Raw genomic sequence first — 23677 nt, 5'->3', positions numbered from 1 at the left:
CTAGATTTTGAGAATGAGTTTATATGAGGTACTCAAGTACGGAATTCATATCCTGAGGAGGGTGGTTTAGTTTTCGGTTCTAGAGAATATCAAAGTTTTCACAAATTTACCCAAAAATTTTGGACTACATAAACAAAATTATCAAATTTCCTTTGATTTTGTACTTTCCCTTTAACTTAAAAAAGTTGTTTTCCCTCTCTCTATGGAAATTTCCCAATATGTTTGAGATGCTATATGATCGCTCTTTTCGTGTAACTGGCCCGTTCATCTGGAATAGACTTCCCTCCAGAATATGGCTGAATTTAAACGAGCTTTAAAACCAAAATTATTTAAAAAATCTTACCATTCATAAATAAATCTTAATTTCTATTCAATATTTTATAATAAACCATATTCTAAAACTTCGGTAATTGTTTGGTTTCGGTTGCCTCCTTATTGTACCTTTTTAAAATGTCTGATCAGAAGATTCTCATTTCTGAGTACAAGCTGCCTGCTGTTTTATATTATGTTTTAGTTTTAATGTTCCTGTTTTGTCTTGTCATCAGTTTGTATAGGTAAACAGTATATTTCGTGTTATAATATTAGATCTGTACTGGGTAAGGCACACTGTACGAATAATTTTATGAACATGACCACTAATATTTAATTACTGTTTTTAAGTTTGTTACAGTATATGACACTAAACTGCGCTATATAAATGCCATGTTATTATGCTTGCCGCTCCAATTTCTGGATATCCGCGTGTGTGGAAATCTGCAATATAACGGTCGGATCGGCGCGGCACGCCGAGTATGCTCTGCGGAATAATCCGCCAAATAAATCCGTTTGTGAATTCTGGGCTTTCGACAGTTTTTAACTATGGTACCCCCACTGTTCGGGAATGTTTTGAGGTAAAAAGAATGAAAATGCTTTGGATAAAGGATTTAGGATAAAGATAGTAGAAAGCGACAGGTTTTTGAAATTTTATTTTATTTTTATATTATCCCTTGGCTTTTACATAATGCAAATCTTAATCAACTATATTGGTGTATTAAAATTAATGACGACAGAAATAATAATACTTTTATTCACAGCTACACGTATGGGATATGCAATTCAATTAATCCATTTAGGCACGATAGCCAACAATAAAAAGAAAGGAAGAAAATAAATTAACATAAAACTCCTTATTACAATAAATACAAGGACGAAATAAGAGGAAAAATGTACCTACCTGCCTAAAGTAAATCGCAAAAATGAAGATTAAAAGAAAAAGTAAGGTGCGTATGATAAAAATTGACATAAAAAGTTAGTTAGTCCTAACTAACTGTTTCCTAAATCAAGTTAAAATTCATGATATTGGTAGATAGAATAAAGTACGTATTTAATCTGTAACAGATTCCACTCAGTAACGAATTATCCCCCGTGTGACAGAATTTATAAATAAAGAGACTCTTTTGGAATGCGCCAGGAAATGGTCCAAAATAACTGCTATCAGTTTTATATATTTTTAAGCGATGCTGAGTAGACAAGTTTGGTGTACTAAAAATAAGTACCCAATATGCTTTCATTGAATCTGTCGCGTATCAAGTTCGATTCTATTAAGATTCTGAGCAAAACGCAGAAATGCACAAATTAGTTTATTAATATCACCTTTCGGACCATAATCATAATCAGTTCACTTAGAGAAGTCTTATAATACCGAAATTTGATGTGAACAAATCTATGATTATTATTTTCGCGCGTGTCGGTAGTCTAGTTCGACCGAATCGATTTTACACGCTTTCTTTCAACGGTTTGCAATAAATTTAGAAATATTGTCCACTTTAAAAAAAACTGTTATGTGTATGAGGCAATATACCGTGTGTATATAGGTGGTTGTCAACGTTTAACAAAGCAATATAGGCCACCTTTAAAGGTCATCTCATCGTCATATCCTCACATTGTTTTAAAGTGAAATACTCGTACGTACGATATGTTATCCAGACCTACCTACAACATTTAAAATTCACGCCTATTCAAATCTGCTGAAGACAAATATAACCGTTATAAATTTCGTTTAAGAAATTAAATTACTAAAACAATTACTTTACCCGATAAATTCCTCAACAATTTATTGAAGATATGTGATATTTGATCTGTGACTTTGAGGTACAAAAATACATTTTAATCTCGTTATATAATATAATATATTTGATTACAGTTTGATTCCTTGAATTGAAATATGCATGCGTAAGACGTAAGTAAATTCCTTCAACATTTCAAGACGCCTTCGTGTCTGATTTATTGATTTGTTTACAAGTATATACTTTTTCATTTCGTCATGCAAAAGTTGCCTATCAATTAAAACAGGTCATTCGGCCAGCCTAAAAGCTATCAATCTTCTATTCAAGTTACGATACTATTAGTAAAGAAGGGAACATAATTTCATTGCACAGTGAATTAATCACATCTCAAAGAAATTCAGGCATAAAAAGAGCCGGTAATAGAATAGAGGAAAAAGTGAGTTATCTGACCAATCAATTAGAAAGTAAAAACTAATCTTCTTTAGAAAAATGCTACCATTAATGTCTCTCGTAACAGGTTTGGCATGGCCTTGCTTCGAGGAAGCGCCGAGGTTGTATGCGCGGGTTTAACTTTTAATTTTGAACCCAAGATGACCTGTTTGAAACACGTTCGTGTCCGCTGAAGTTGGATAAAAGGAAGAGGTTGCGTGTAAAAATTTGCTAAAATCAGAGGAAATTAAGCCTAAGATATGTTTTCTTGTTTTATTTATTTTTTTCATTTTTCGTTGGAGACGTTCCACCATCTGATTTTTTCTAGAATAATCCGTTACTATGGGGTATTTTCAGTTTTTTTTTACTCTCGCAAAAAATAAAAAAATGGCGATAGTGAATCGGTATTTATTTTTATTTTTTGTTGACGAATAACTTTTTATATTGATTTAAAATGTGCCATTTTGGTTTTGCCGCCAAAACGACATTTTTATTCGCGACTTCGGCGTTAGTGTCAGCCGTCTTATAAGATATTGGCGGTTTTTTTATGTCATAATGACGTTATAACCTGATGGAACAGTTTAGAATGTGTGATTTTTCAAATCAATAATTATGAATGAAAACATTAAAATTACACATTTTCAGTACAATGATCAGAATCATAAAATCAACCTTATATCTTCCACTCATTTTTAACAGTATTCCTAGTTTGTTAAAATACCCCATTATTGCATTTTTTCTGTTACTTAATAATACCTAAGTTAATAAGGGGTAAACAAAATATTTTTAATTGTTTTTAATAACATCAAGTAGCCTTAACTCTTTGACTGCCGGAAAATCGGTCACGAAAAATGTGTACCCGTTGAACGCCGCCTTGGCCGATAGGCACATTCAAAACACCACTAAAATATTTTTTATTCTATTACTAACAAAATTTAAAAAAATGAGATGAGTTCTTACTTTTCGTTCCGTAAGGAGCAGCTATTTTAAAATAGTAACAAATTTACGACTGCAAAGTTCTTAAAGGCGCCCGCCTAACGCACAATTCGTGTAGTTTTTATGTATATTTTTTTTGTTTTTTTTTCATATAAAGAACACTTAGAAAAAAATATTTTTAGAGAATTTTTTTTTTCTCTAAACATAAGTAGCTATTCTTTGTACTGGTTACGGTAGGTTAAATATACGATTTTTTAATAAATATATAAACACATTACAATTTACAATGATACAATATTGCTGATATATATATTAAATTATTACGAAAACAGACTCACTGGCGCACGAAAATTTTGCATCGGCACACGACGGAGGTATTAGGTCGCGATAGCTCGGCGTTCCAAAGGTTAATACATGCTCTGATTTGTCTCTAATTCTTGGTAGACAAATTTGATAAAACAAACTGTTGTTTTACATTACATGATGTGTTTCCATTGAAAAACAATTAAAATTTATATTACGAATTTCCAAGCAAATCTAGCTTTTATCAAACGCATTCGTTATAAGTATCTATGCAAATTTGGATGCTAAAACTATCGGACCACAATCAATTGTTTTTATTTGAAACACTAATTAAATTAATTTTAAATAAAATTTTCTTTACATCACTTTTAATTTGGGAGGCGGTATGGGTACCGCTGCGTGAAACATTTATTGGATAACAAACACCACTGCCATAGGTCACTCCAAGTGTTTCGCTACGTATGGTGACTTAGCAGGGGTGCCCGAGTTCTTGGGGTGAGGTCTTGGCGGCGGATGTGCCTGCCCTTGGATCGGAAGAAATTAGCTGGGGGAACCTTTTGACCTCTTCAGCCAGACTCTCTCGAAACATCATTCATATGTCCTACTACATACACTCCCATACTCCTGGACATATTTACCCCCAGATCCTACCCATCCCTCATAACTTTTTCCTTCTCTGTACTTCCTCTCCTTCCTTTCCAAAAAAGATCCTTCCTACAGCATCCTCAAAGATGAAATAGGCATTGAGTGAAATTATTTTCCTCAGAGTCTCCTGTATGGAGCTAAAGTAAAAAAACATTATTTTTCAAATTTATTGCCGACACCGTGTTTCACTACTATATATAGCTTCGTCAGGGCTGAAGACTATGCTATACGTGATTGTGTTACAGAAGTATTGCAGATCTGTTACCGATATTTTACTGATGTGTTACAGATCTGTTACATATCTGTTACAGATATTTACAAATGTGTGACAGATCTGTTACATATCTTTACAGATGTTTTACATTTGTGATATAAATGTGATACAGATATGTTACTGATGTATTACTGATGTCCTATAGATGTGTTACTGATGTGTTACAAATGTGTTACAAATGTGTTACAAATGTGTTACAAATGTGTTACAGTTTCTTAAAAAGTAGACCTATAAAATTTATTTTAATACTTACCATATTACCACATCGACACATGAGATTCAACGGAATACAAAGGAGGCTAAGAAAATATTGCCAGTTCACTCCTGTTACAGTTTAGAGGAAGAAAATATTGCCAGTCCACTCTTTCACAGTCCTTTACCTACCCCCAATTGTTTTTATTATCATTTTATTAGGCTTGTGTTGCAAATGGGTTACAGTTTAGAGTTAAGAAAATATTGCCAGTCCACTTCTGTTACAAATGTGTTACAGTTTAGAGGTTAAGAAAATATTGCCAGTCCACTTCTGTTACAAATGTGTTACAGTTTAGAGGTTAAGAAAATATTGCCAGTCCACTTCTGTTACAAATGTGTTACAGTTTAGAGGTTAAGAAAATATTACCAGTCCACTTCTGTTACAAATGTGTTACAGTTTAGAGGTTAAGAAAATATTTCCAGTCCACTTCTGTTACAAATGTGTTACAGTTTAGAGGCTAAGAAAATATTGTCAGTCTACTCCTTCACAGTACTTTACCTACCCCCTATTGTTTTTATTTTCATTTTATTAGGTAAGTACCTACTTACTTAGCTTACCTATGCATCAGTAGCAGTCATAGTAGGAAGACGTGAGTGATTTATTTATGAGGAAGACGCACTTGATTTATTATTATTATTATTATCGTGTTTCCTCAAATTCTATCCTCCCTTTCTACTGTATCTTTTAACTACGTTTTTATGACCCGCTTTATAATCAATATTAGTTTTTAATCTCGTAATATTAAATTTAAGAGCTTAAGTAATGGATTCTCCTCGCCTCGACAAGCAACACGGTAATAGCAATCATCGCGTATGCTTGTGTGATTAGCATTTGTAAACAAACGCAGATTAAATATTCGAAGTCATTGAATCGCTGTTCCACTCTGTGCACCTATTCCTACGTGTTCTTCGGTGTGAAGCCACCAACATTCAGTTAGTAGTTGTATGGCAAGCAATGCGTGAAGAACGGAATATTGAGAATTCAGTTTCAGTACGAAAAGCGCTTCCGAGGGGCGAAAGTCAAAACACGCGGGAACGCAACGTGCCGCCATGTTTTGTCAAATTTTCGAGCGTACGATTTTTAAATAATAACGTTTTTTAAATAAATTGTTGTGTACAGTTTCGTGACTATTAACAACGATTAACCTGTGATTTTATTAAAAAGTGGATTTTTATTAAATAATAATATTTGTACGTTTTGTGTATGTGAACTTTTTGTGAATTGTGGCGTTGACAGCATGTTAATAAGAATTAAGACGATAGTTTTTGGAAAATAATTTGGGATAATATGTGAGTATATTTCTTTGATTTGTGAAAAAATGTGATGTACACCATATTTTTTTAAATAATCGTACGAATCGTTAGAGATTTTGACTTTTAACGCTAAGGTGAAGTTATTATTCGATAGTATGTTTTATTATAATTAACACTCATTGATGTACGGAAACTGTAAAGATATTTGGCGAATTACCAGATGATAATAATAAAAAACTAAAAATAAGTCGTGGAAATTATTCGTCGAATTAATTTATGCAAAGAATATTGATGGCTTAGTGGTAGATAATGTGCTGAAATGTTCTAAATATACGAATATTTTTTGGAATTGCTTCTCCTAAACCACTCGTCTCAAAATATAAACATATAAAATATCGTTGAAGAACAAATCTAACCGAAACAAGACACAAAAATAAAAAAGATAACTGTCTCACCGGGAATCAAATTTGAAATTCAGAATTAACAATATTATAAAATAAAATCGGATATTTCTATCCAAGACAATATCTAGGTTACAAAATAATTCGTTAGAAGTTAGTGTTCATTCAAAAAGATAGCTGTCAAAAATTCTGACATCACAAAATCTAATTTTCAAAGGCTTGCAAACTTTCGATGGCAGTTTTCGCAATATTGTGTAATCATTTATGGAGAAAAATATTTTGACTATTTAATATTTAACATATTTATTTATTTAACACATTTATTTATTTTCATATTGAACATATTTTTCGTGTGAGAACATATTTTTCGTGTGAGAACATATTTTTTACAAGAATCAATGTTGTTAGTATCAGCGTGTTGTGTTGCATAGTTCGTAATATCGATTATAAAATATAATTCAATGCATAAACGTGGATCTCTAATATGGTAATAAAATTACGTAACAACGTCAGAGCTAATAAAGTCGTGTTTTTTTTAAATTGGCATTTAAATGAATCGTTGACATTTTTTGAAATTATTAAGTCCGAATCAATGTTTTTTTCTCACAGTTTTCATTGAAATTGTTCAAAACTGAATTTAAGAATAATAATAATACTAGCGAGTAGGTGACATTTTTGAATTGACATTTGCGAATCCAATGAAATCAACAAGAAATCAGCATTTTATTATGCTACGTATACATACGCGAGCCGAACTGCCAAACTAAACCTCAACTTATGCGAAAAGGAATGAAGCAACCACAAATGGCGCGAAACACCGCTTGCAATTGATTCGTTCCTTTTCCGTGGCTCGGTTCGCATTTCGGTTAGCAAATGTATACTTAGCATTAGACATTTTTACAATTAGCTAATTTCGAGAAAACTATTAAATTACGTATTCATATTTCCGCCAGGTGGAGATGAAACATAATTATTAATTATATAGTTTCTTTGTAAAACATTAAGTTTTACTTCTTCCATTATAAAAGTAATTATATTAATATTTTTTACTATCTAATTATTATTTGCTTTAAGATTGTATTGTATTCCGAAAATACAACGAACTTTGTTTCTAGACAGGAAAATATGAAAAATGATAAATAATATAATATGCTCATAAAGTGACAGCATTATGTAGTTTTGTGCTTAGTATTTATTTTTGAATTAATTTAAAACAAGCTGAATCCAACGTGTTTTAATGATGAAGATAAACTTGACGTGCTACCAATTAATTAACTTTCTATTTTTTTTTTAAATACCCTCGTTTTAAAGTTTTATTTAATTAATTTGTGTTATTTGAAACTTATATCGTTAAAAATAATAAGTAGCCTATATGCTTTCAGTATAGCGCTGATGAAAGACCAACATCCAGAATGAAAGCGTTAACCAGATCTGAATAGCTATAAACTTCTTCACTTTCCTCTTCTCCTTCTCGTTCCCTTCCCCAGTACCTATATATACAACATAACTATAATTGGGGATAAAGTAGTTTCACTGGCACCCAATGGTTGGATGCTGTTGATGTAGGGATGAAAAATCTTTATTTTGACACGGGAAGATCAACATTAATTAAATACTTGAATAAGGTCAGATGAAGAGTCGATATAGTATGTATATTGCTATGGAAGATAGTCAGAGATGTGCTTTATTTCAAATAAATCCATTTCAAATGGAAATGCAAAATGCAAAATGGGTATTTTCCATTTTGCATTTTAAATGCTTTTCTAAAAACCATTTTGCATTCTCAATGCATTTTCCATTTTAAATGCTTTTTTGCAACATTCTTCCTACTATCTCCACTCATCTTTTTTTCATAAGCCTCAAATATCAGTCGGTTCTCAACCTCGCTATGAATTTACATTTGTCAAGTTGCTCCCTGGTAGGAGCCCTGGCAATTGAGTGATACCATTACAAAAAATACTGATTCAAATACTGAACATGGGGCCATGACGCTGTAATATTAAATGTTAGATTTATATGTTTTTACGTTGGCAACATTTGTCCCGCGCAAATTTTTTGTGGTTTCATAATCTGTAGTCGTAGTGTTTTTGGATTTACCATCATGTAATATGTTTGTTCTACATTGATTTCCATTATTAAATGACAAAATTGTTTAAAAATTCTATAATTATTTTAATTGTTTGACGAGAAACCATTTTGCATTTTTAATGCATTTTGAAAATAGGTATTTTGCATTTTGCATTTGAAATGCTTTTCTAAAAACCATTTTGCATTTTGCATTTTCAAATGGAAAAGTTTTGACCCATTTCCATTTTGCATTTCAAATGGTTTTGGGTACCCATTTTGCACATCTCTGCTCACAACATACTCTAATTGGGGATACCGTAGTTTCACTGGCTCCCAATGGTTGGATGCAGTTGATGCAGGGGTGAAAAAACTTTATTTTGACACGGGAAGATCAAACTTAATTAAATACTTGAATAAAGTCAGATGAAGAGTCGATATAGTATGTATTGTGCTATGGATGATACTGAATAAGGTCATGTGAAGAGTCAGTATTGGGGAAAAGTACGTATGGTGCGATGGATGCTAGTGAATATATAACTGAATAAAGTCATGTGAAGTGTCAGTATAAAAGAATAGTATGTATTGTGCCATGGATGATAGTAAATAGAAAAGTGAATAAGGTCGTGTGCAGAGTCGGGTTAAAGGAATAATGTGTATTATGCGATGGATGATAGTGAATAAGGTCATGTGAAGAGTCAGTATAAGGGAATAGTTCATATGATGCGATGGATGATAGTGAATATAGAACTGAATAAGGTAATATAAAGAGTCGGTATAAAAGAATAGTATGTATTGTGCGATAGATTATAGTGAATAAGGTCAGGTGAAGAGTCGGTATAAGGGAATAGTACGTATGAAGCGATGGATTCTAGTAAATATATAGCTAAATAAGGTCATGTGAAGAGTCGGTATAAAAGAATAGTATGTATTGTGCGATGGATAATAGTGAATAAGGTCAGGTGAAGAGTCGGTATAAGGGAATATTACGTTGATGCGATGGATGATAGTGAATAAAGAACTGAATAAGGTCATGTGAAGAGCTGGTATAAAGGAACAGTACGTATGCTGCGATTAATAACCGTGAATAAACCAGTGTGTGCCAAGACAGAGTTGGGTGGCGTTGAATAATCTGCCTCCCCCTGCAAGGAAATGGCATAATAGTTAGTTTTCATTATTTGACATAATTCTACCCGGAGCCGGTGGGCTACGGCATTCCCGATTTTGGGTAAGTTGTAAGCAGTAGCGGCTCGTGACTTCTGTGTGTGTTTTGAGTTTTACTATTTAAAAACTGGCATTATTGATGGCGTTGTAGCCGAAAACGTGGTGCGCTAATTTCTGGGGGTGATTCTACATGATTTTAGAAGTAAAAAGGAAACATAACTTTTTTAGAAATTCCAATGTTTTAAGGTACTTTTTAGGTGAAAAAGTTTAAAAGTTTGTATTGGAAAATAAAGATTGAAATTTCGATAAGAGTTATTTATCTTTTTTACACCCTGTAGAGGTAGGATATGAGAAAACCCAAGGTGGAGAAATACCTGACAATTCAGATCTGATCAATAAAGATGCGCAAAATAAGTTAAATTTTTTTTCTATTACGAAGATGGTCTTTCACCAGAGCGATACTGAGAGTATCTGAAACTGTATATAATGCATTAATTAATAATAAAAACTTCGGATAACACTTCAATTTCCATGAAGCATAGTCATATGGTCGTAAAAAAAATGCAATTGGATGGATATCAACTATTCATAGAAATGGTTTGGTTGGGAAGTAATAAAAATGATTAAAAGTATTCCTCGAAGCAATTTTATTGGTTTTTGCAATGCTTATCTATATGTGTTTTGCGTGCTTTACGGAATAACTGTATGATTATTGAAAAAGTTAATATAACTTTGTAAATTAAAACATTTTTATCCAAAAAAATGTCTAGGTACCTAACGTTTCATGTACACCGATAAATTAATATGATAAACCCAGTAAGTACATTGATCTATGTCCAATAATAATATTAATAATATTTGGACGATTTCTATAGCGCCATTTTTGTGTAAAATCACCTCCAGGGCGCTACTAAGCTGTGTGTTGTTTTTCAAGCTCGGGTAGGAATAATTTTGAGAATTGAATATTTGTACATGGAAATTACTCAAAAGTGTAAATTTGTCATAATAGAAACCACTTATGAATGTAGAACGATAATGTTGTTAAAAAATATTCCCAAACTATGGAAAAAAATACATTTTAATTATTACATTATTTTTTTTGCTTTAATAGTTCATTTTTCTTAGGTTAGGCACAGTTTTAGAGCTTTTATGAACTGATGCACACCTCTGTAAAAAAACATGTGAATACACGGTGTCCGGAAGCTTGTAGTACAAGAGGGCAACTGATAAATTAAGTCACATTTTAGAGTCCATTTCGTGGTGTAACTTTTTGATTTGAGCTTTCAGTTTATTTTTGGGGTTTTCTGTATGATGTAGATTCACCAATTTCCCGCTTGCACTACGAGTTTATGGACACCGTATATATATATTATATTACATACAGCGAGAGATAATACTAGCTCCGTAGGTACATTTTTGGGGGTTTGAAAATCCACTGTAAACATGACTTTTTATTCACTTAAAAAATCATAATAACAGCTTTAAACGCGGAACAGCTGTCATATAATTAAAATATGTTTATCAGAAGTAAATAATTTATATTCATACCTACACTCCTTACAGTACGGCAGCTGATGTATGCTTATTTTAATATTGTTCATCAAACGTACGATCAGTCGATCAAAATCAAGACGTCTGACTGACATTGCCCATCTATGAAAATAAACAACCCAAGCCAATATAATTACGTTCGAACCCGTAACCTTCTGCCTCAAAGTCAAACACATAACCCATGACTCGGGGGCCAAGACGATATAAAAAGTGTAAAAACAATAAAGGCTAACGAATTCTGTATTTGTAAGTATTTTAAATACTTGCAGTAACTTCCCACTTCGTTGTTGTAATCTTAAAGTAACTCTTATAGTAATTGTTACAGTAATTGTTGTAAGGTTGTAATAAGTAAAAAGGAGAAGTAATCTCTCACGGTACGTATACATTTGCGAACCGAAACGCGACCCGTACCAGGAATTACTGGAAAGGAACGAATCAACTGCAAGCGGCGTTTCGGGCCATTTGTGGTTGCTTCGTTTCTTTCCCATAAGTTGAGGTTCAGTTCGGCAGTTCGGCTCGCGGGTGTATACGTAGCATAAGGTTGTAATACACACGAAACATACCTAGGTACGAAAAAAATCATATCACTAAATAATAGTATATATCTACTACCCGACTTTGTCCTAGAATTGAATTTAAGAATATGGTGACTGTTGTTATATCGACGTTAAAAAATCTTATTAGCTAGAACCTTCAGACAATGCTGTGCAAATTTCATTGCGCCAGAGTTAACCGTTCTAGAGCTTTTGCTACTTCAGACTAACAAACGCATTTCTTGTTTACGCGAATACCAGGCAATAGTCCCAACCGCCCTGAGCCACTAAGATTATTGCATTCTAAACTGTGAGACTGAAGGGAGTAGGGAAAGAAATGATATGGAAAAGAGGAAAATTATGAAGTTCCTGGCTATTCATACCCAGTCCCTAAAGCCGTTTTAAGCAAAGCTTATGATCCAAATTTAGTGGTTTTTACGCCAGTGCGATACTGAGAGTATATAAAATCACCTACTATATATTTTTATTATCATCAGAGAATAATTATAATTGCTTACAACTGAATAACATTGAATCCAAGCTCACATAAAACAAGATAGAACTCTCCCACCGAGTCAACAGTCAAACAAACCGTATAAACAATTCGTAACCGGCAGATAAAAGTACATTTAATTTAATCAGCACACAATTCCGATAATATCAAAGGATTTGGCACTCTTATCCTCGACACCAACATCCGGGTCATGAATGATGACGATTCATTAGGAATTACATCACGTAACACTTTCAGGAAGAACTCTTTAAGACGAGACAATACCCTAAAATATAGCCAGAATCTTAACAACGTAAGTGAAGTCGCCGCACAGTGGGCTGAAAATCGCCTTTCATAGACATAGAGACTTGAATTTTCAAGGGTATTTTTTTGGCTAGAAATGGATTCTGCTGATCATAATATAATATCAAAGGATTTGGCACTCTTATCCTCGACACCAACATCCGGGTCATGAATGATGACGATTCATTAGGAATTACATCACGTAACACTTTCAGGAAGAACTCTTTAAGACGAGACAATACCCTAAAATATAGCCAGAATCTTAACAACGTAAGTGAAGTCGCCGCACAGTGGGCTGAAAATCGCCTTTCATAGACATAGAGACTTGAATTTTCAAGGGTATTTTTTTGGCTAGAAATGGATTCTGCTGATCATTATATGATTTTATATGCTATAAAATTTCGTATGAAGCAATTGCGTGTACAAATGAAGGAGTTATCATTTTTTTAAGAAAAAATTGTATGGCACTGACATTAAAAATAAGGCTATCTCTGGAATCATAACGTTGGCCACTATATCCTTACACACGAATATACTGCTATTTATTTGTATTTTTTTTGACATACTTCATTTTGTGGCGCAACTTGCGATTTTTTTTTTTAAATCCTCAAAGTTGAAAAAAACACTTTTTAATGTTGATGATTCATTATAATGCTTAAGTGCTTTACATATGAGTATGCTTTGTTTGGTTTAAAATATTTTATTGACACTATAAACCAAAACAGTCTAAGAAATAACAATAGAAAGGCGATTTTCAGCCCACTGTGCGACGTAAGTGAAGCAGCCGTATAAAAATATGTGACGCGTGGCCCTGTAAATTGGACCGACCTGCGGTTGAGTTTGCCCTATCAAATCTCTAAAATAAAGTGGGAATCTTAACAACATAAGTGATGAAGTCGTGTAAAAATAATATTCGACGGACGGATTTTTCCCCTTGTTTTCCCCCAGTTTTATTTGAATTATTTCTATAAACGTATTACTAAAATCTCAAATATTTCTAGAGCGATCCCTCGGGAAGTTATTAATTCATCGTCTAGATAAATAAAATCTGGTGCCCACCGCTAATTGTATAGTTGAAAAACGTCTTATAACTAACTAAGTAACCATCAGGCCGTTTCCCCGCAGGGGTAGGTAGAGAGGACGCACCGCCAAACAATTCGGTCTTGGCGCACACTCCTTGCCTCATTCACATTCGCACATCGTCTAATACATACTCTTCTATTATTCTGACTCTTGACATGGCCCGACTCTAGTATCTGATTCACTTGGTCGTGCCATGTCTTCCTCGGGCGTCCCCGACTTCTGCTACCATTCGCATTTGCGTCGTATATCCTCCTTACACTCCTTTCTTCGCTCATTCGCTCTACATGCCCCAAACCATCTAAGCGTCCCTTTCTTAATCTAACTCATTACCCTTGCACTCTTTACGGATCTCTACATTCCTCACACGATCATACATGGTTTTACCACACATACGCTTCAGGGATATCATTTCACCAGCATTCAATCTACTTTCATCCTTTCTCTGTCAGTTCCATGCCTCACTGCCATAAATCAGTGTAGGTACTATCACTCCATTGTGGACTGCTAACTTCGCTTCTTTGGACAATTTTTTACTAGCGTTAACTGCGTTCAGTCCTCCATTCGGAGTTACCTGCATTTACCCTTCTTTCAATATCTCTGTCAGCCTTCCCATCTCTCGTAAACATACTTCCTACATACACAAACTCATCCACCTGCTCCAAGTATTCCTCATTCACAACTACTATAATGGTGACTCGATAGTCGACCTAACTAGAAGCTGGCTAATTGGAATCTGCTGCAGTGAGATTCTCTAAGAGCCTTCGCACTGGCCCTGGCGACTACTAGCCACTGGCTCCATCTTGCGGACTTCCACGCAAGCTCTATGCACTGCCATCTATGAAGCTCTTACTTCCCAACACATATAAATAACTTACATCCATAGGAATCCATTTCGAAACATTTGAGATTTTAGTAATACGTTCATCAGTACAAAATTAAATGTTAGCGTCAAGCAAGACCCTGTTATTAGAGTCTTATGTCGTCTTAAGGCGTGAGTCGCTTCGTGACAGGACATTACACACTTAAAACGCACCATTACTCAACACTCACCACTGCTTACACCTTACCAGTCTTACCACTAACGTAAATATCAAGTATTTCATTTGCTTATTTGAATATGTCAATCTTTGTCTGTTGACGTGTATGTACTCAAACAATGAACTCTAACACTTATTCATAGACTCATTGGCTCCGGATTCAGGACATATAGTCCGGATTGTTTGTTCAGAATAGGTTACACATAGTAAGTTAGGTAATCAAATTATGTAGAAAACTAACTATGGTAACTACAAAAATAAAAATATTACCCTTTGTTATTTCGGCTACTGGCATTATACCTAACTCTCTCATTCAAAATTTAGGCTTATTATATCTGTCAAAGAATTTATACTTAAAAATGCAAAAGTCAGTCATTTTCAATACACATAGGATTACGAAAGATTTTTAAATATTTATATTGGGGGATCAGTGGGATTTATAGGTCCAATTAGAAGTTCTCTGTTATGAAAATATCTGGAGTCAGTGAATTATTTTCCCATTTGATCTCTGGTGATTTGACGTGTTGTTTTTGTATTTATTATGCTTATATAATGCACTTCAATAATGTGGATTGACTAGATGATCATTTGTGGAAAAGTGTGTGAAAGGTTTTAGTTTTTCCTGTGGGGAAGATTTAACCCGGACATAAAGTCGGAAAATTTATTAAAAAATATATATTTTCGCCCCCTTTTTGAATGAAAATGTTAAAATTATATTTCAATAAACGCCGATTTATCGGCACTCAACTGAAAAAAAATAGGTCGCGGATTACAAACCCGACCTGATTGAACTCACGGCGCGTGGGTGGGACTCGAACGCGATGCCAACTCAGACCGGTCATAATAATCAATGATATTTTGCTCTTTTTTCCCTGATTTGAATATTTAAGATACTCTCAACATAGCTCAGGTGAAAAAGCACCAATAATTATGAAAACACATCTTGAAATGGCTTTAATCGTGTTTATTGACCAGATATGAATAGAAGGGTACTTCTAAACCATTTTCTTTCTCATCTTCAATCATTTTTTTAATTGATGGCAATCTTTTTTACCGTATACATATTTTATGTTGATTTCTTAAATTGACTGTTTTAAAATATGTAACTTTAAAATTTACCAGTTGTAAATTATAATATTATCTATGTACAGTTTTATTTATACCAATGCCCTTATTAAGTCGTTCAAATAGTTTTGTTATTTAAAAATGTGGCACTCATATTCACACACGCGATGTTTCAATACTGCGCAAGAAAATAACTTATCGGTATATTTTCGCACCAATAATTTAACTCGTAAAATCCAACACAAGTTTTGCACAATAGCCGATACAGCACCATAGTCGCTTTAGAAGTTCAGTATTCTTACATAATATGAGTGGAAATGCATACATTATCAACGAATACGGAATATGCATACTATTTTGGTTTTTATTATTTCAACGTAACAACAATGTAAAACTTCTTAATTTGTTGACTACGTAAATGTCAAGGGCGTGCAGTGACTCTTCGTGAAGTTTTTGATTTGAAAATTTGTATATTATTTATTTTCTTCAATTATCAAGAAACACATTTTCCTTAGAAAAATCACTAATTTGGATAGTAGCTAGGTAAAATGGTATCATCTCTCTCCAGTAATATTTATTTACTTGTATGCAAATTTTATAGATGTATTGTGATAAAATTATGTTTAAAAAAAAACAATGTTCCTAATTGATTTAACTAAAACTAAATACATAAAATTGATGTTTTACGAGAGAAGATGAGCATTTGAAGATAATATTACTATATTTACTGTTATTTGCAGTGATAATGTGATAATTGTTATTTCGCTCATGATTATAAGTTAATATTGAAAAACGAGCCTTTCTTTATCAAACAGGGTCGGCAGTGTCAGAACTAAGTATGATAACTATAATAATGAATATTCCGAGAAAAATATACTTGGCGATGCACTACGTCGTGTAATATTTTAAATTGAGCCGCTATCAATAACAACCCTTACGTAGATGGCGATAAGGTTTAAATTCCCGCTTAACACCATCCGCCTGTTTTGATTTTTGCAAGAAAAAACATGACCAAAGAGTGCCTTTTATTTTATTTTGTGGATGTTCCGACATAAATTTTATTTTCAATAATTTTATAAATAACTTAATTTTCCACACTATACAATAAAATCATAACCGAAAATGGCTTCGTAAGTAGGAGATTTTGAACTTCAAAACAGTTTTCATAGGCCTATATATTATTTTTTTCTGGGCTTATAAAAAGACTCCTAAAAAGAATCTAAAAAATACTCGATTATTTCAAAGGCCAAGATGGATTCTACTCGCAGTATTTAATTAAAGCATCTGAAACATTTCTAGGCGACCAAATTTTCAAACCAAAAAACACATGATTTTGCATTACTACGTATGGCATCGCCTTAATACAACAGTTGTTTCTGTTAGTATATATTCCAATTATAACTGCTAAATGGTTCCAAAAATGTTCCTACAAACGAAAAACATTGAAAATACGACTGTGCAAAGAAACATTTTTCATGCACTTCAGCAAATAATAAGTGACACAGACAACACGTTCAATTTTGGGCTTTATACTAATTAACAGTCTACAGTTGTTTTAAACAGTGTAACTAATACAGAATGTTCAAGGACGTAATAGTGCAAGCCTGCAGGATTCTAATATCGAACGGAGTGAGCCTTTTCAATATGATTAAAAGTCAAAACAATAAGTAATATTGTCACCCAAACTACTACCTGACCCGGCGCACAGTAGCAAGTAATTCAAGTTACTTCACCTTAGAACAAGGCTAAATTTTCATCCATAAAAAAAGGGTTGGTACTAAATAACAATAAAAAATGGAAGATAAAATGGAAATCATCGAAAGTACCGTGACAAGTTTATAAAACCATATCCAGGCATTGGAGATGGACAAGGAAAACAAAAACAGGAAAGCAAACTTAAAGTGCCTGGACTTTCGAGGAATCCCCGAAATTCAAGAATAGTCACCAGATACATTAAAAGGCATTATATACAATATAAGCAAAACAAAAACTGCAGTATAGGATCAAAGGACATTGAAACAATCTACAGAGTTACGCGAAGGGAAAAACCTACTCAGGCCAAGGATATGAAACCAAGAACTGTAATTGTTAAACTAACCTCAGAAACACTTAAGAGGAAGCTACAAGCCAAAAATGTGTATATTCTTGGTTTACCTTATATCGTAGGTAAAAGGCATTAAAATCGCTTGACAAACGGAGTCTAGAAAAGTTTGATTTGAAGCAAAAAACTGTTTTTTTATTTATTTTGTAAATAATTTTATAAGAAAGCAAAAAATTTAATCAAGTGAAACTATCACAGATAATCTTGGCTATAATACTGTATTTTTTAAAGTTGTTTCAATATGCGGTCATACCACAGACATAGGAATTAATAGACGAGAAGCTAATGGCGAGGGGTAAAATCAACTGTTGAAGAACGAAGGGAGTAAGGCTGACTGTGATTCGTCAATAAATCAATCTGACAGTAAATAGGCATCTCGCATTATAATATCACCATTTAGTTCTTAAAAGTAAAATCTGCTTTTGAATGAATAGACATTTCTACATGGGAGCGCAAATTACTCGCCACGTTATGAACTAATTTGCGAAGTCCAAATTCGGCAAAGTAAGGCAGCTTCTATTTTCAGAGTCGTAGTTAGTTTCAGAGTATTTAGTTAAGACACTTTTACAAATGTCTCATAATTTACTTACCCCAGTAAACAACGATGAGCACACTTGAGAATCGCTACATTGTGATGTGATAGTATATGTTTCTAAAACTGATCCATATAATACGGTGTGAATAAGCTTAAAATAAAGTAAAATAATGCTTACTTATGGAATGTAATACGACAATTGGGTTTATTCTCTTTTTCACATCTATTTTTACAAGTTTTCATATCACAAGTCAACATTTTGCCTTTTTATTTCGTAAAATGAACCGATGATGCCTCGACCATAGTTCGCACAAGAATGATGACGTCACGTTTTCAAATTTCACTTGAGGCCATATACGAGCCCAGCCGGCTCAATGGAACCGGTATGGGGAGTGGGGATAATACGCTTTTAATCACTTAGGGCAGGTCTACTAATATTCATATGTCTATGGGTCATACATTTCTATTGAAAAAATATTTTTTTTAGTAGTTTGCATTTATATTTTTTATTGAGTAATTTTTTTTTTTTTATTTGTAATCTAATCAAGTGAAGCGATAGGAAAACCTTCAGTTATCTAAAACTTATATTTTGGTGTACATAATGTTCACCAATTCGTTATAAAGATTAATCAAAATATTGATTTGGCATTAAGCTAGGCCTTAAAGAAAATTTGCACTCTGCAATAAAAAAATTTAATCGCAGTGAAAACATTGAAGGCAAAATAAATACAAGTGTTAGAGGTATGTCAGTTCCCAGAAACCCAATATACGTTTCGGAACACTTAACAACAACAAATCACTTTAATTAAAAATGGGTGTCTGAATTGACGAATGGGAATTTTTGTATCTTTTTGCGTAGTGAAGTTTATTTTTTTTTCACTGCAGTCTGCAGTACAGCACTGATAAGAGTGGTATACCGAAAATATCTCTGAATTTTGACATTGTATCATGTCAAAGTTGTTATAAAAATATTTCGTAATTCAAGCCATCGTTTGGCTTTGGAAGATTTCTGCGAATCTTTGGAAGCCTGCCAATAGGCAAATGATATTCTTAACACCGTTGATAATGTTTGGAAATTTAAGGAAAGTCAACATCATCAGGGTATTTTTAACTGAACCGCGTGTACCAAAAGTATTACAACCATGCTTGTTCATAACCTTAAATTCTACGGTTTGGACAAACTAGTACTAAAACTAAAATATAATTTGCTATGCAGTGGTGTTCTCTCCATGTAGGTAGTAGGTACTGTACGTACAAAAACTGGAATATAGGCAAGTCAGGAAGGATAATATTATAACGCAATAATATTTATCCGTAGCGCCTTTTTAAAGATGGATACGTTTCAACTTAAATACGTAAAAATAACTTGTTTGGTTTTATTTTAATCTTAATCAATTATTTGGTAATATTTTCGACGCCGCAATGAGAATATTATATTATTAATATGCTAACGACCAGCAGTAACTTAGTTAATTTGTATATGCCTTACGATACAAGGTAAACCCGGTTAATGTATTAAATGTTAATAAGTTGTGATTTTTTGCGCATAGCCGACTGAGTGTCCATTTACAATGCACATGTAACATACACTAAATATCTAAAAAAATAAACGTACAATACATACTATAATGGGTAATTAATGGCGTCTACATGCCCCTTGAATCATTCGTTGCTACATTAAAAATGTCAACAGTCTTAGACATATTATTTAACTAGCTGACGTGTACCCAGGGTTGCTGGGAGTTATCCTCTGGAGATAGACATATACCGTTACAGAATTTTCTGTAGCCTTTTTAAAGATATACAATTCCGTAGTTCATTATTTTGATGTATCTCATAACATAAGGTTTAGCCAGCGTTAGCAATGTAGCGCCCGAAAGTTTTTTTTTCGACGTGATTACAAAACATCGACTTTTCTATAATTTCTATAAATATTATATGCATATATTTTATATATAAACCTTCCGCATGAAACTCTCTAAATTATAGTGATAATCCTATCAAAATCCGTTGCATAGTTTAGGAGAACTAAGCGCACAAACACACAGACGAGGATAACTACTTTATGTTAAACTATTTAGAGATAGCGCCACACCTGTGTCATACTATGCTTCTAAGTTCTATACTCTTGCTCAACATTGACAAAACTCTCTTCATATCCAGATCAAATTCTTTTGGTTTGTGTTTCTGAACTCCAAAATAAACATTTAATTCCAGACTATGTGATAATAAAAAATAAAATAATAACTGTCTGGAGATTGTAAATTCATTAAAAGATAATTTTTTCTTGTAAAAAGTTGGTATAAATAATAATCTTATCAGTTTTAGAATAAAGACACGGCACGCCCCTGTTTGACAATACTGCGGGTATATCCGTAGTCTAGTACGCAATGCAGTTTGCGCGATTGTATTGATATATTTAATTGTATTTCTATGAGCAAACACAAGGGGAAATATACAGTAAACAGACTCAGGGTAAACATGACGAGATTGCTAATGTAAATACATAGTGTCATCGTAGGAAATATTAAAGTAGGTATAATAAATGATAGAGAATAAGAGTGAGGAAGATTTCATGCAACGGGTAATGGTGAAAGTCAAAGTGAGAGTCGATTTGTAATAAAATTGACCTTGAACTTTGCTATCATTTCTTTAATACATGCCACACAATAATTCCCCAGCTCGGAGTCAATAACTTGGAAAGTGTCTGACTGTTCAGATAAAAAATATAATTTGTTTGTTATTTGATACCATACAAGAGTCCCAATTGCCCAGAAAGAGTGGGAACTACGACATCTCCAATTGGGGAATGTTCTAAGGCAAAATGAAGTGATAAGGAGAAAAGTAGGAAAAAAGAGTTTGAGAAGATTGAGAAGCTCCGAGCAAGTCATACAACACGGCCAAATCTAATAACTAATAACTAACCAATGTGTCGATTACGAATGGTGGTCTTGCACTAGGGCAATACTAATCGCCAAATCGTTTCGCAGAAATTCAAATGTAACTTTGCCATCAGCTGGTCATTTTGTTTTTTGACATTTGAAAGGTTCCCATTAAACGCTGATTCTGGGTGCGTTTCAGCTTTCTATCAAATTGTAATAAGTTAACAAGTTTAACAACGTGATAGTTGTCCTCTTCTGCTGATCACAATCTGTTTAAGAGCTGAAATGGACTTAAGAATCGGCATTTAACAGGAACCTTTCAAATGTAAAAAAACAAAATGGCGCTTATTGACCATTTCGTGACTTTTAGCGGGTGAATTTCCGCGAAACAACTGGACCTAAGGGTATCTTGCACCTTGTACCTTTGAAACGAAAGAAGCAGAGAAACACGCAACCTCTGCACCATCCGCCATTACTCCAAACCCCTTCGTTTCGTTTTTTGTTTTGTTATAAGTATTTTAAATTTATGTATGCAAAAGAAATAAATATATATAAACAAAGAAATCATTAATTTAAAAATATTAGTTTAGATATAGATAGATTCATGCTCGAAAAGTAAAAAGAATCTTTGAAGACCGTTTTTGCGACAGAATTTTCATTATATTTTTGTGAAGATATTAACACTATGTACGTAGATCAGATTATTTTATGGACTTTCTTTGACAGCAGGCGGCATCTCTCGCTTTTTGTGCATAACGTTATAATTTATAATACAATAATAACTGCTAACAATTTGAATGAATTCTCTCTACTTGGCGTTGGGAAGTTAGTTCTTGAGAGTTTACGTATGTGGTTATGGATAAATAATATTACAAACTAAGTATGACTCATTTCCATCATTAAACTCGTCGCATAAATATTTACCTAAGAGAATATTTATAGACATTAGTTATTTATTTACATTTAGCAATAATTTAAACACTAGAAAAGATAAATAATAAGATACATAACAGATTGTTAAATATAATTTTTTATTTTTTTATTAGTGTTATTATTAACTTTAATATGTAGAACTACATTTTAATGTAAAGTTATTTAATTAAATAAAAAAATATTTAATTATTAAAAACGGTTTATTATAGACTAGTTGTACCTCGTCACGCGTTTCTGTGTCTCAGTCAGAAAAGAAAAAAACAATTGCGCTTGTTGCTTTTACTTCCAACAAATGGCGCTGTTTGAAAAAAAGCATGTTTGTTCAACAGATGGGACTATTTTTGAGTGTATGAGGTGACATCTATATAATACAGTTAAATAAAAACACACGCGTATTCAAAAGAACGTTGTGTCAAGATTTCGAAGCAATCAGTGACGAACTTTATGAGACTTAAGATTTTGAACAAACTAACATTTTTACTTATTATATTTTTTTATTTTTTAAAAGAAAGACAAACATTCCCGGGTTACGAATAACCTGACAATATTTGAAAATCTCCTACTACCACCACAGTAAGCTGAAAATGTTGCTTGTGTTGTGATGGAGGCCTTATCCAGCCGAGGAATTGAACACACTACGCCCGAGTGAGACCCAAGCGCGATGTCGACTCGGCCACCGACCGGTCAAAGTATACAGGGTGTACCGGCACGTACCCGACAAACTTTAACCAGCTATTCCTTAGCACATTTGGAGTAAAAAATGTTACGGGCACTTTGATGTCCGGTAACATTTTTTTTAATAAAAAATTTACTATTCATATTTTCACCACATGTCACCAATGTTTTATCCTTTGTCAAAGTTTGAAAACCCGTATGGCAATATTTTGTTCGAGTTTCGTTGAATAATGTACGTACGTACCTACGTTGGCGCGCTTTTACAATCACAACGAAATGGCACGGAACCATTCGTCTCATTTTTAACAATTATTATTTAGTGTGTACGAAAGAGCGAGGACACTTTTTGACACACTTGCTAATAACAGCTGTTGAACGCGAGAAACCATGCAAATGACAGTGACGGAGTGTGGATTTTTTATTTATTTTTTGTTTTTAATGGAAAAAAAATGTTACCGGACAGCAAAGTGCTCATAACATTTTTTACTCCAAATGTGCTAAGGAATAGCTGGTTAAAGTTTGTCGGGTACGTGCCGATACACCCTGTATATATAGGTGAAGGTAAATATATATTTCAAGTTCTGTTGTCATTTCAGTGACGTGAAACAACTAACCGTAACGATAAAATAATAGAACTGGAATAAGAACTTTACGGAACTTTAAAATTTGATGAATTGTGCAATTTCTGTGAAATAACTGGCCCTAAGTGTTATTTTATC

The 23677-nt window shown here is 33.3% G+C and overlaps 1 protein-coding gene across 2 annotated transcripts in view; it reads left to right on the top strand.

The window, feature by feature from the left end:
* Window positions 1-5814: 5814 nt before the first annotated feature.
* The window catches only part of Myo61F (unconventional myosin 61F), a 131850-nt gene continuing 113987 nt past the window's right edge, over window positions 5815-23677 (top strand). For both annotated transcript variants that reach the window (XM_089636107.1, XM_089636106.1), the window contains exon 1: window positions 5815-6174. The gene's annotated coding sequence lies outside the window, so the exon portion shown is untranslated. The remainder of the gene's footprint in view (window positions 6175-23677) is intronic.

This window comes from Hesperophylax consimilis, chromosome 10 (assembly GCF_061612785.1).
Source record: "Hesperophylax consimilis isolate HC1 chromosome 10, BYU_Hcon_1.0, whole genome shotgun sequence".
Lineage (NCBI taxonomy): Eukaryota > Metazoa > Arthropoda > Insecta > Trichoptera > Limnephilidae > Hesperophylax > Hesperophylax consimilis.
Note: the sequence above shows the minus strand (reverse complement) of the source record. Positions and strands in the feature narration are given on the sequence as shown.